The following is a 13,891-nucleotide window of genomic DNA, read 5'->3' as shown; positions in this document are numbered from 1 at the left end:
CCTGTTTTGTCAGCAGAGAAGGGAGGAAAGGGGTGCATCCAGGCAGTGAGTGTCCTGGAAGCCAAGGCCGTTGTCCCATCTCTGGACTCCTTGCCAGCTACAGAGCTGGCAAAAGCAACATATTCTTAGAGGCCAGGGGGGCGAGGCAAGCAGAGAAAATAACCCAAAAAATCACTTCTGAGTGTGCTGCATCAGGGAGGGATGTGAGCCTTTTCACATAAATAAGTGCTGAGATCTTTGGGAGAAGCACCCTGTGTTAAGCAAGAAATAGTCACTTCACTTCCTTTTAGCAGACAAGTTCTTCTCTTTCAAATACTCTAGAACATCACGTCGTTAGGGTCCAGTTGTGTGTTTTCAGGTTGGAAAAAATCCAGCTCCACCTGCTTGCTAAAAAGATGGTAACTGAAGTCTCCTTCAGGGTCACTGAGTGCTGAGAAGCCAGATGAGGTCTCGTTGTTTAGTCAGGTTCTGGAACACCAGCTCTATCTAACTTCAGCTTTTTTTTTTTTTTTTCCTTTTCCTTTGCGAACAGTGGATGGTAGGTGGGGAAACTCAAAGCAACATTTCAACAGGAAGACGTGCTCCCTAACAGAAGGAATGATGTGGTACAGCCCTGTGCCCAGCTTCCCTCCTTGTTTGCACACACACAGAAACTTCAACACACAGCTGGCTCACCAGGCCCCACACATGCAGCCCAGCCCACAAGCAAACACCCACGCGGGCCTGACCCTTCAGAGGCAGTTAGGAGGCACTGCCAAGATAAGCTAGCTTTTGAAATAGAATTACCAGGAGAAATTCACATAATTTTCTTCAGGGCAGGGCATGCTGTCCTTGGCTAGGTGGGGCTTCTTTTTCCTCCTCCACCTTTTCCAGCTGAGGCAGGCAGCCTACCTCTCTGGAAGCCCCTTTAAACAAAACAAAAAAAAAGCATTGCCTTCAGGTTGATTCTGACTCACAGCGACCTTTATGACAGTAGAACTGCCCCATAGGGTTTCCCAGGCTGTAATCTTCACAGAAGTGGACTGCCACATCTCGCTCCTGCAGAACAGACGGTGGGTTCGAACTTCTGAACTATTGACCTTTCAGTTCGCAACCAAGAGCTTAACCACTGTGCCTCCAGGGCTCCCCGGCCCTTAGAGAGCCTAAAAGTGCCATGCCTCAGAGTGGAAAGAGCCCCAGAGTCTTTAGAATTTAGGTTTGAAGTGACTGGCTAATGTGGGATCTTATGCAAGTTATGTAATCTCTTTGCACCTCAGTCTCCTCATCTCTAAAATGGGAAGAAAAAAAGTATCTGCCAATTGTAAGGATTCAAAATAATATATGTGTAGTTCTTGGCTACTAAATGCCTAGTAGCTATTCCACCAAATGTCTCTCAGTTTGTCCTACTGTGGTGGCTTGTGTGTTGCTATGATACTGGAAGCTATGCCACTGGTATTTCAAATACCTGCAGGGTCACCCATGGTGAACAGGTTTCCCCAGAGCTTCTAGAGTAAGACTAGAAAGAAAGGCCTAGCAAGCCTCTTCTGAAAATTAGCCATTGAAAACCTATGGATCACAACAGAATGTTGTCCGACTTACTTCCTTAGGACACATAATCAGGAGGGATCAATCACTGGAGAAGGAAATTATGTTTGGTGAAGTAGAGAGCCAGCAAGGGCAAGGGAGAGGCTCAGTGAGCTAGAATGGCACAATAGATGCAATGATAGGCTCGAATGTGCCAGCAATCGTAAGAATGACACAGCATTTTGTTCTGTTGTACGTAAGGTCACCGTGAGTTTGAGCTGGCTCGATAACAGCTACCTATCTCTCCATCTATCATCTACCTACCTATCTAGTAGCTATTATCATTATATCCAGGTGGTGTTTCCTCACTCCCAGGTGATCAGGCCAGCAGAGGCTAGCCATTCTCCTCCCCCTCAAAGTGTGGCCCCCAAACAAGTAGCATGGGCCTCACCTGGGAGCGTGCTGGAAAGGCAGACCTGCTGCAGTCGACCCTGCACTTTAAACCAGATTTCCAGGTGCTTCCTTGGCACAGTAAAGTTTGAGAACTGTTGTAGTCTGAGCTGGCTCAAGCTGGTGCTTGACCCTCATAAGCCCCTATGGACCTGTATGCCGACTTCAGCACAGCCTCCTCCTCTTTAGCCGACCCCCTTCCGACTCCAGCCACATACGAATAAGTTGCCTGTACTGAGGGCTTACTACACGCGTCATCTTGTTCAATCCTCAAACAATCCTGAAAGGTGAGTGCTATTGTCTCCGTTGCCCAAATAAGAAAACCTAGTCTCTGAGTTGTGAAATCGCTTGCCCAACCTCACCCAGCTAGTCTGTAATGGAGCCGGAATTCAAACCCAGGCTGCTTGAATCCAGTCTGAAGCTCTTAACCTCCGTGTATCCATCTCTGATGTGATAGAAAAAATTCCCTCAAGCCGCTCCTCTGCTCAGTCAACCTGATGAAACTCTGCTCCCAGGATTCTTGCTGAAGGAATTAGCCCTTAGGTCTTCGCCCAGGATGTTGGCGCCTGGGACTCCCACATTTGTCTGCTCACAGATGTTGGAGGGTTTGACCGAGGGGAGAACTCTCATATCTGGTAGTACGGAGGGCACTATGTCAACAACCCCCCGAGATGTGCCTTGGCGATGCCCAGCCAATGCTGTGGCAGGGGCTCACCCCAAATCTTGCTCAGTGACTGCAGACAGGCAAGCACTGACATGGCCCTGGCATTCCCGAGGCACCCCTGGGGAACTCAGAAGCCCAGTGTTGACAGATGAAACCATCCCGAGGCACCCACTGGGGACTGCAGGTAGGGCTGTTTGGTGGAGAACTCTGGAGTCCGCTCTTCCAGGTCACACCCAGCTGCAGTCTGGAAGGGGCCTCTTAAAGGGGCCCCGCAGGGCAAGTTGCCTGGAATTCCATCGCCTTCTTTCAGCCCCTGAAGGATTATCCTGAAATGATCTACCAGCATCTGCAATCAGGGCTTGGGGGCATGCAGGCAGCTTATGGATAACAAGACCACAAGTCACTGCTAGGGAGAACGGGGGTGGGGAGGAGGGGGAGGACCGGAAAGGGTGAAAGCCCCCTGCAGAGATGGGGAACCCTAATGGTAGGGCTTTGGCAGCTATGGGCTCTCAGGAGTGGTCTTGATCCCATGGAAATCCAGCCCTGAATCTTACCAAGAGTGGTGCATCAGCACACGTGTGCTATCATTTTGTGATACTGCTGTGGGGAAAAAAAACCTTCGTGTGTTAGGATCCCCTTTTGTTCCCTTTCCCAGGACACGCTAATGAGAAGACAGGCCCAGCCTTGTAGGAATGGTGGCAAAAGGTTAAGCCTTCCACAAATAAAACTGGTCAGGCGCAATCATTACCAAACCAAACACGTTCACGCCCAACCGGGCACCCATACCCACACATTTATTTCCATTCAACAGAGGGCATAATTAGTGACCACACCTGGTCAACCAGAAATGCCAGTTGTTTGCTGAAGGTGCAGGCAATGAGATCAGGACCAAGCTACATCACCTTTTATTTCAATTCTCTGAATTTTGTGCCCGTACTTTTTAAGCTCCTTTTTACTTGTGCAGGTAGATTTTTTTTTTTTTTTTCCGATTATGCTACCTACATTTATTTATGGGGTGGATTATGTTGATTGATTTTCTAATGTTGAATCATCCTTTCATACCTGGTACATATCCCACTTGATCATGATTTTTTTTTTTTTTATATATATGCCGTTGAATTCTATTGGCTACAATTTTGCTGAGAATTTTTGTGTCTGTATTCATGAGGGATATGGGGGGGGGATTGGTCTGTAATTTTCTTTTTTTGTTGTGTCATTGCCTGGCTTTGGTATCAGGGTTATGTTGGCTTCATAGAATGACTTCAGGAGTATACCTTTCTTTTCTATACTCTGAAATAGCTTGAGTAGTATTTGTGTGAGCTCTTCTCTGAATATTTGATAGAATTCTCCAGTGAAGCCATCCAGGCCAGGGCTTTTTTTTTTGTTGGGAGTTCTCATGGGCTGAATTATGTCCCCCCCAAAATGTATAAATTTGGCTGGGTCATGATTCCTGGTATTGTGTGATTGTCCACCATTTTGTCATCTGATGTGAGTTTCCTATATGTTGTAAATCCTGCCTACTGTGATGTTAATGAGGGGGGGTGGGTGGCAATTGTGTTAGTGAGGCAGGACTCAATCTACAAGAATGGATTGTGTCTTGAGGCAATCTCTTCTGAGTTATAAAAGAGAGACAGGGGGCCCTCATACCACCAAGAAAGCAATGCTGGGAGCAGAGTGCTTCCTTTGGACCCAGGATCCTTGCTTGGAGAAGCTCTTACTTTGGGGGAAGACTGATGAGAAGGCCGACAGAGAAAGCCTTCCCCTGGAGCTGACACCCTGAATTTGGACTTTTAGCCTACTTTACTGTGAGAAATAAACTTCTTTGTTGAAGCCATCCACTTGTGGTATTTCTGTTACAGCAGCACTGGATGACTAAGCCAGGAGTTTTTTTAATTACTTCTTCAATCTCTTCTTTTGTTATGGATCTGTTCAGTTTTTCTACCTCAGTTTGTGATAGTTTAGGCAGCCAGTGTGTTTCTAGAACATTGTCTATTTCTTCTAGATTTTCAAATTTGTTGGAGTACAATTTTTCATTGTATTCTGTTATCATACTTTTTATTTCAGTTGGTTCACTCATCTCATTTTTTTATTAGAGTTATCTGCTTCCTCTCCAGCTTTTCTTTTGTCACTGTGGCCAGTGGTTTGTCAATTCTGTTGATCTTTTCAAAGAACCAACTTCTGGTCTTGTTGATTCTATTGTTTTTCTCTTCTCTATTTCATTTATTTCTGCTCTAATCTTTATTATTTCCTTTCTTGTGGTGACTATGGGGTTCTGTTGATGTTCTCTGTTTGTTTGAGTTGTAGGGTTAATGTTTTAATTTTGACCGTTTCTTGGTTTTTTGGTGTATAGTTTATTGCTATAAATTGACCTCTGAGCACTGCTTTTGCTGTGTCCCAAAGGTTTTGGTAAGATGTCTTTTCATTCTCATTTGATTCTAGAATTTTTTTATTCCATCTCTGATTTCTTCTATTAATCAGTGGTTTTTAAGCAAGGTATTATTCAATTTCCATGTATTTTATTTTATTTTTTCCCTTGCTATTCCTGTTATTGATTTCTACTTTTATGGCATTGTGATCAGAGACAATGCTTTGTATTATTTTGATGTTTAGGATTTTGTTAAGGATTGTTTTATGGCACAAAATGTGGCCTATTCTGGAGAATGTTCCATGTACATAAGGAAAAGAATTTATACTTTGCTGCTGTTGGGTAGAGAGTTCCGTGTATGTCTATGAGATTGAGTTGGTGGATTGTGGTCTTTAGATCTTCTTTATCTTTATTGAGTTTCTTTCTAGATGTTCTGTCCTTCACTGAAAGCAGTGTGTTGAATTCTCTTACTATTATTGTGGAACTGTCTATTTTCTCTTTTCATTGCTGTTGTATTAGAGAGACAATTTTGCTGGATACATAATTCTTGGTTGGTAAGTTTTATATATGACATCCCATTGCCTTCTTACTTGTATGGTTTCTGCCAAGTAATTAGAGCTTCATCTTGTTGGTTGCTCTTTATAGGTGACTTTTCATTTTTCGTTGTCTTTGGTTTTGGCAAGTTTGATTATGATATGTCTTGGTGACTTTCTTTTGGGGGTCTATCTTCTATAGAGTCCACTGAGGCTCTTGGATTTATATCTTCTCATCTTTCATAGGAAACTCTGGTGGCTTAGTGGTTAAGTGCTACGGCTGCTTACCAAAGTGTCAGCAGTTCGAATCCGCCATGTGCTCCTTGGAAACTCTATGGGGCAGTTCTATCCTGTCCTATAGGGTCGCTATGAGTCGGAATTGACTTGACAGCACTGGGTTTGGTTTTTTTTTTTTGGTTCATCTTTCATGATATTAGTGATGTTTTCTGACAGGAAATCTTCCACAGTTCTCCCTGTTCTGGAACTCTGATCACGTGCAAATTTTTCCCCTTGATAGTGTTCCATATAATTCTTAGGCTTTCTTCATTTTTCTTCATTCTTTTTTCTGATTTTTCCTCAAAAAAATTGGTGTCAAGGGGTTTGTCTTCAAATTTGCTTATTCTGTCTTCCACTGTTTCAATTCTACTCCTATACCCTTCTACTGAGTTGCCTATTTCTATAATTTTATTGTTAATCTTTTGGATTTCTAGTTGCTTTTTTTTTGTATTATTTCTGTCTATTTATTTTGTTGTTTTGCTCTTGTATATGTCTGTGAGATTGAGTTGGTTGATTGTGGTCTTCTATTGCTTTGTCTGTGTTTTCCTTGATTTTGTCTATGTTTTCCTTGGTTTTGTCTGTGTTTTCCTTGATCTCTTGAAGAGCCCTGTATATTAGTCTTTTGAATTCTTCATCAGGTAGTTCCACTGCCATTTCTACCTCCAGAAGGTTTTCTCATTCTTTATTTTGGCCACTTGCTGGAGCCATCTTGTCCTGCTTCTTTATGTGATTGATATTGTCTGTTGACTCTGAGGCATAAAGAAGTTATTATACTTATTTATTTATTCTATGTTTGTTTGCTGTGTCCTGAATTTTTGTTTTGTTTTGATATATCTAAGTAGTCTGGGCATGTGTCCTACTCTGGTCACTAACCTGGCCACACTGAAGCTCTCATCTGCTGTCTCTGGGTAGGTGGAGCATCAACTGGGTGTGTGAGCACGGGTCTCTGTTCGCTGGTCTTTCAGGGCTGCTGAGGACGTAGCTGGCATTCCTAGAGAGGTGATCTATCTGTCCAGCTGGTTACCTGGCCATGAGTGCAGGGGGTGTTCTCCCTGGTTGCTGGATTGGGTGTCATGTGTGTGCTCTGCCAGTTGCTGGGTAGTCAGGGCAAGGGTGCCTGGGTTGTTGGTCACCAGGTGGGTGGTATGGAAACTCTCACTGACAGTGTTGGGCAGACAGGGCTGCACAGAGGTGTTCAGAATGGGGACAAGCCTCTGGTTGCATGAGAGGGGTGGGCAATGTGGAGGAAAAGGCAAATGGAATGTTGCCCATCCATGGGTGCCTGGTTGGAGGGCATGCCCTTGTCTGCTAGAGCATGTCGTGGGGGAGGTTGTGCAACTGGTCCTCGAGTCCCTAGCATAAGTTGCTGTAGGAATTAGGAGGCAGTGCTGGTCCTCAGGTCCCTGGCGTGAGTGACTGGAGGGAGTAGGAGGCACTGCCAGTCCTCAGGCCCTAGCACAGGTGGCTATAGGGGTTGGGAGGCACGACTGGCCCTCAGGCCCCTGGTATGGGTGGCTGGAGGAAGTGGGGGCACCACTGGCCCTCAGATCCCTGGTTTGGTTGGCTGGAGGGAGTAGGGGGCACCACTGGTCTTCAGGGCCCTGGTGCAGGTGCCTGGAGGGAGTGGGAAGCACTGCCAGCTCTCAGAGCCCTGGCATAGGTGGCTGGAGGGAGTTGGAGGCACTGCCAGCCCTCAGACCCCCAGCATGGGTGGCCAGAGTGGGTAGGAGGCACCATTGGTCCTCAGGCCCCCAGTGCAGGTAGCTGGAGGGAGTAGGAGGTGCTGCACAGCCATGGGCACATGGTGTGAGTGGCTGAGTGAAGGGGCAGATGACTCCAGTCCATGGACTCCCAGCTTAGGGAGCAGAGTGGTGGTGGATGCCACTGGACTATGATTGCATGCGGGCAAGAGGGATGGATGAGGAGGGCCCCACAGGTCCGTGGGCCTCTGGCACAGGGGGCTAGGATGGGCGTGGTGAGTGGGGTGCGAGCTCTTAACTTTTGCAGGGCAGGAAACACTCCTGCCTGGCTCTAGATGTGAGGACAGAGTTGCTCCTGCTTGGCTGGACCAGGTGATGGGGGTTGGGCTGGGAATGCTGCTTCCTTTGTCTCAATATGGCCACTCTGTGCAGGTTCAGCTAACAGAGTGCCAGCAATCTGTAATTCTCTGTGCCCACTGTTTTCATACTGTCTCTCCTGCCACTTGGCACTCAGTCTGATTCTTCAGCCTTGTCTTTAATGCCCAGGGTTCCAAAGTTGCCATTTATATCCAACTCACTTGTTTTCTTGGATTATTGTTGTAAGAGGGACATTATGAAGCATCTGACTACTCTGCTATCTTGGGCCACCTCTCCTGTAAGTGTTTTTTTTGCCACCTTCTGCAATGTGAGGGAACTCTGAATTGGCTTTAATCCTCCTTTTTTCCTTCTTCATCCTCACAGACTTTGGATCCTCGTGGAATTTTTAAAACCCAAATCAGATTATGTCACATCTCTACCTAACTAACCATTTTGTCACATTTAGAATCAACATCAAACCCCTTAACAAGGCCAGTGAGGTCCCAGGTGATCTTTCCAAACTCACCTCCTGCCTCTCTTTCCTTGCTCCCTCACCCTGGACAACTATACACATGGACATTGCCAGATAGAATACACAGGAATCAAATCAACTATGTCTGTGAAAAGAGATGATGGAGAAACACAATATCATCAGTCAGAACAAGGCCAGGAGCCGACTGCAGGACAGACTATCAACTGGACCAATAAGCAACACCCTGGTAATGTTCAGGTTGTCAAGGATTTCATTTTACTTGGATCAACAATCGACACCCATAGAAGCAGCAAGCAAGAAATCATTGGTATGAGAAACACAATAGATGGACTTACCAACAGATTCAATCAGGGGGAAGAAAGAATCAGCAGGTTAGAGGATAAGATTGTTAAAATTACAGACACTGAAGGGCAACAAGAATACAGGCTCAAGAAGGCAAAGAACAGTTTAATGAAATTATGGGATAATGTCAAGAAACCTAATATACACACCACGAGAATTCCAGAAGGAGATGAGAGAGAGATAGGGACAGAGAGAATATCTGAAGAAACAATGACAGAAAATTTCCCTAATCTAATGAAGGACATGAGTCTACAAATCCAAGAAGCTCAGGGACCCTCATGCAGGATAAACCCAAAGAGATCTACACCAAGACACATCATTTTTAGGCTCTCAAAAATTAAAGATAAAGAATCCTGGAACCAGTGAGAGAGAAACAAACACTCACATACAAAGGATCCAAAATAAGATTAAATGCCAACTTTTTCTCAGAAACATTGGAGGCTACAAGGCAATGAAATGGTATATTTAAAGTGCTGAAAGAAAAAAAAAAACTGTCATCGAAGAATACTATACCTAGCAAAACTATCCTTCAAGAATGAGGGTGAAATTAAAATATTCCCAGACAAATTGATGCTGGGAGAGTTTATATCCACCAGACTGGCCTTAGAAAAAATACTAACGGGAGTTTGTAGATGGAAGGGAAAAGACACTAGAAACTAATTCAATGCTACACATAAAAAGAAAGATCCCTAATAAAGGGAAATGCATGGACAAGTATAAAGGCTAGTAAGAAGGTATTCCTGCTTAATAATTCTAAATGTTTTGTCCTTCATGTTTTTTAATAATAAATGTATAAAAGGCAAGGATAAAATTATATTACAGGCCACATGAAATATGAAGATGTAATTAGCAATAAAAACAACAAAAGGAGGGGGAGAGGAATGGTATAGATACAGAATTTCTTGTATGTTACTGAAGTTAAGTTGGTACCAACTTACCGTAGAGTGTCATAAGTAAAACCAAAAACCAAATCCACTGCTGTTGAGTCAATTCCAAGTCATAGTGACCTATAGGACAGAGTAGAACTCTCCCATAGGGTTTACAAGGCTGCAGTCTTTACAGGAGCAGATTGCTACGTCTTTCTACCATGGAACGACTGGTATGTTCAAACCGCCGACCTTTTGGTTAGGAGCCAAGCATTTAAACCACTGCGCCACCAGGACTCCTCAGAATGTTATAAATACAAGCTCTTAAATGTAATGGTCATAGCAACTGCTGAGAAAAAATATAAAAAATATACACAAAAGGAAAGAAGGGAATCAAAAAGGCTCACTACAATAAACAAAAAAAAAAAACACAAAAGCAAGCAGTACTAAAGGACAAAGACAAGGCTTAAGATACACACACACACACACAAACACCATATAACAAAATGGCAGAAGTAAGTCACTTCTTACCAGTAATTACAGTGAATGTAAATGGGCTAAATGCTCCAATCAAAAGGCAGAGAGTGGCAGAATGGATTAAAAAAACCATGACCCAACTATATACTGTTTATAAGAGACACGCCTTAAACCCAAAGACACAAATAGGTTGAATGTGAAAGAATGGAAAAAAATATTCCATGAAAATAATAACCAAAAAAGAGCTGGGGTGGCAATCTTAATATCAGACACAGTAGACTTTAATAAGACAAAATCTGTCAGAAGAGAGAAAAATGGACATTACATAGTGATAAAAGGGTCAATTAAGAAGATTTAACAATCATAAATATATATGCACCCAACATCGAAGCACCTAAAGGTATAAACACTGATAGAACTGAAGGGAGAAATAATACTACAGTAATAGTTGGAGACTTCAATACACTACTTTCAATATTGGACAGAACATATTGAAAGATGATCAACAAGGAAACAGAGGACCTGAATGACACTATAAACCAACTAGAATTAACATATATAGAGTACACTCCATCCCAAAACAGAACAATGTACATTCTACTCCAGAGCATATGGATCATTCTGCAGGATAAACCAGATTTAGGTCACAAAGCAAGCCTTGGTAAATTTAAAAATACTGAAATCACACAAAGTATTTTCTCTGACCACAGCAGAGTGAAGCTAGAAATCAATAACAGAAAAGAAAAAAGAAAAAAAACTGGAAAATACACAAACACATGGAAATTAAACAACACACTATTAAACTACCAATGGGTCAAGGAAGAAATCAAGAGAGAAATAACGAATTTCTTAGAGTCAAATGACAATGAAAGCATAACATACCAAAACTTATGGGATGCAGGAAGGCAGTAATCAGAGGGAAACTTAAACTAATAAATGCCTACATAAGTAAAGAAGGGAGATGTCAAATTAACAGCCTAACTCAACAACTCCAGGAACTAGAAGAAAAAACTAAGCCTAAATCTACCAAAAGAAAGGAAAAACAAAGATCAGAGCAGAAATAAATGAAAGTGAAAACAGAAAAACATTAAAGTCAATAAATCAGAAGTTCTTTGGAAAAATCAATAAAATTGACAAACCTTTAGCTAGACTGAAAAACAAAAGAACAGGAAAGATGCAAATAACCAAAAACAGAGAGGGGATGTTACAACTGACCCAATAGAAATAAAGAGAATTATAACAGAGTATTATGAACAACTGTATGGCAACAAACTGAACAACCTAGATGAAATGGACAAATTCTTAGAAGCACACAACCTACCCAATCTGACTGAAGAGGAAAGACAAAGTCTCAATAGACCCATAACAAGTGAAGAGATCAAATCAGCAATCAAAAACCTCCCAAGAAAAAAAAAGTCCTGCAGCAGATGGCTTCCCTGGGGAATTCTACCAAACATTTAGAGAACCGACACCAACACTGTTTAAACTCTTCCAAAAGACAGAGAAGGAAGGAATACTCCCTAATACCTTTTATGAAGCAAACATAATCCTGACACCCAAACCAGACAAAGACACCACAAGAAAACTACAGGTCAATATGTCTTATGAATATAATGCAAAAATCCTCAACAAAATACTAGTGAATGAAATACTTACAGCATATTAAGAGTCATACTCCATTCTGTTATCCCAGGACAGGAACCATTCCCAAAGCCAACTCTTCAGACAGGGATTGGACTGGACAATGGGATAGAAAAAGATGCTGGTGAAGAATGAGCTTCTTGGATCAAGTAGACACTTGAGACTATGTTGGCATCTCCTGTCTGGAGGGGAGATGAGAGGGGAGGGGGGTAGAAGCTGGTGGAATGGACATGAAAAGAGAGCGTGGAGGGAAGGAGCGGGCTGTCTCATTGGGGGGAGAGCAATTAGGAGTATACAGCAAGGTGTGTATGGATTTTTGTATGAGAGACTGACTTGATTTGTAAACTTTCACTTAAAGCACAATGAAATTTTTTTTAAAAAGTCATACTCCAAGACCACGTGGGATTTCTCCAGGAATGCAGGGATGGTTCGACATTAGAAAATCAATCAACGTAATACACATCAATTGTTGTCGTTAGGTGCAGTCAAGTTATTTCTAACTCATAGTGACCCTATATACAAAACGTAACACTGTCTGGTCCTGCACCATCCTCACAATTGTTGTTATGCTTGAGCCCCATTTTGCAGCCACTGTGTCAGCCCACCTTGTTGAGAGTCTTCCTATTTTTTGTTGACTCTTTACTAAGCACTATCTCCTTCTCCAGGGATGGTTAAAATGTTGAAAGTACGTCAGATGAAGTCTCACCATCCGTGCTTCTAAGGAGCATTCTGGCCGTACTTCTTCCAAGACAGATTTGCTCATTCTTCTGGCAGTCCATGGTATATTCAATATTCTTTGCTAACACCATAATTCAAAGGTGTCAGTTCTTCTTTGGTCTTCCTTATTCATTGTCCAGCTTTTGCATGCATGTGAGGCGATTGAAAATACCATGGTTTGAGTCAGGTGCACCCTAGTCCTCAAAGTGACATCTTTGCTTTTTAACACTTTAAAGAGGTCTTTTGCAGCAGATTTGCCCAATGCAATATGTCATTTAATTTCTTGACTGCTGCTTTTCATGGGCATAGATTATAGATCCAGGTAAAATAAAATCTTTGACAATTTCAATCTTTTCTCCATTTATGATTATGTTGCTTACTGGTCCAGTTGTGAGAATTTTTGTTTTCTTTGTGTTGAGGTGCAATTCATACTGAAGGCTGTGGTCTTTGATCTTCATTAGTAAGTGCTTCAAGTCCTCTTCACTTTCAGCAAGCAAGGTTTTGTCATCTGCATATTGCAGGTTGTTAATGAGTCTTCTTCCAATCTTAATGCTCTTCTTCATACAGTCCAGCTTCTCATTTCTGTCACTGTCTTGGTTATCTAGTGCTGCTATAACAGAAATACCACAACTGGATGGCTTTAACAAACAGAGATTTATTCTATCACAGTCTAGTAGGCTAGAAGTCCAAATTCAGCTTGTCAGCTCCAGGGAAAAGCTTTCTGTCGGCTCTGGAGGAAGGTCATTGTCATCAATCTTCCCCTGGTCTAGGAGATTTTAGGTGCAGGGACCCCAGGTCCAAAGGACATCTACTCCTGCTCTTCTTTCTTGATGGTGTGAGGTCCACACATCTCTCTGTTTGCTTCTCTCTTTTAAATCTCAAAAGAGATTGGCTCAAGACACAATCCAATCTTGTAGATTGAGTCCTGCCTCATTAACATAACTACCACTAACCCTGTCTCATCAACATCATAGAGATAGGATTTACAACACATAAGAAAATCACACCAGATGACAAAATGGTGGACAATCACACAATACTGGGAATCATGGCCCAGCCAAGTTGACATATTTTGGGGGGCCACAATTTAATCCATGACAATCACCAAGGCCATATTTTCAAACTACTAATCCTTCTTCTTGCATTGGGTAAATCTGCTGCAAAGGACCTCTTTAAAGTGTTGAAGAGCAAAGATGTCACCTTGAAGACTAAGGTGCACCTGACCCAAGCCATGGTATTTTCAATTGCATTATATGCATGTGAAAGCTAGACAATGAATAAGGAAGACTGAAGAAGAATTGATGCCTTTGAATTGTGGTGTTGGCGAAGAATACCGAATATACTATGGACTGCCAGAAGAACGAATAAATCTGTCCTGGAAGAAGTACAACCAGAATGCTCCTTAGAAGCAAGGATGGCGAGACTGCATCTTACATACTTTGGACATGTTGTCAGGAGGGATCAGTCTCTGGAGGACACTATGCTTGCAAAATACAGGGTTAGTGGA

Source organism: Elephas maximus, chromosome 22, assembly GCF_024166365.1.
Source record: "Elephas maximus indicus isolate mEleMax1 chromosome 22, mEleMax1 primary haplotype, whole genome shotgun sequence".
NCBI classification, from domain to species: domain Eukaryota; kingdom Metazoa; phylum Chordata; class Mammalia; order Proboscidea; family Elephantidae; genus Elephas; species Elephas maximus.
Note: the sequence above shows the minus strand (reverse complement) of the source record.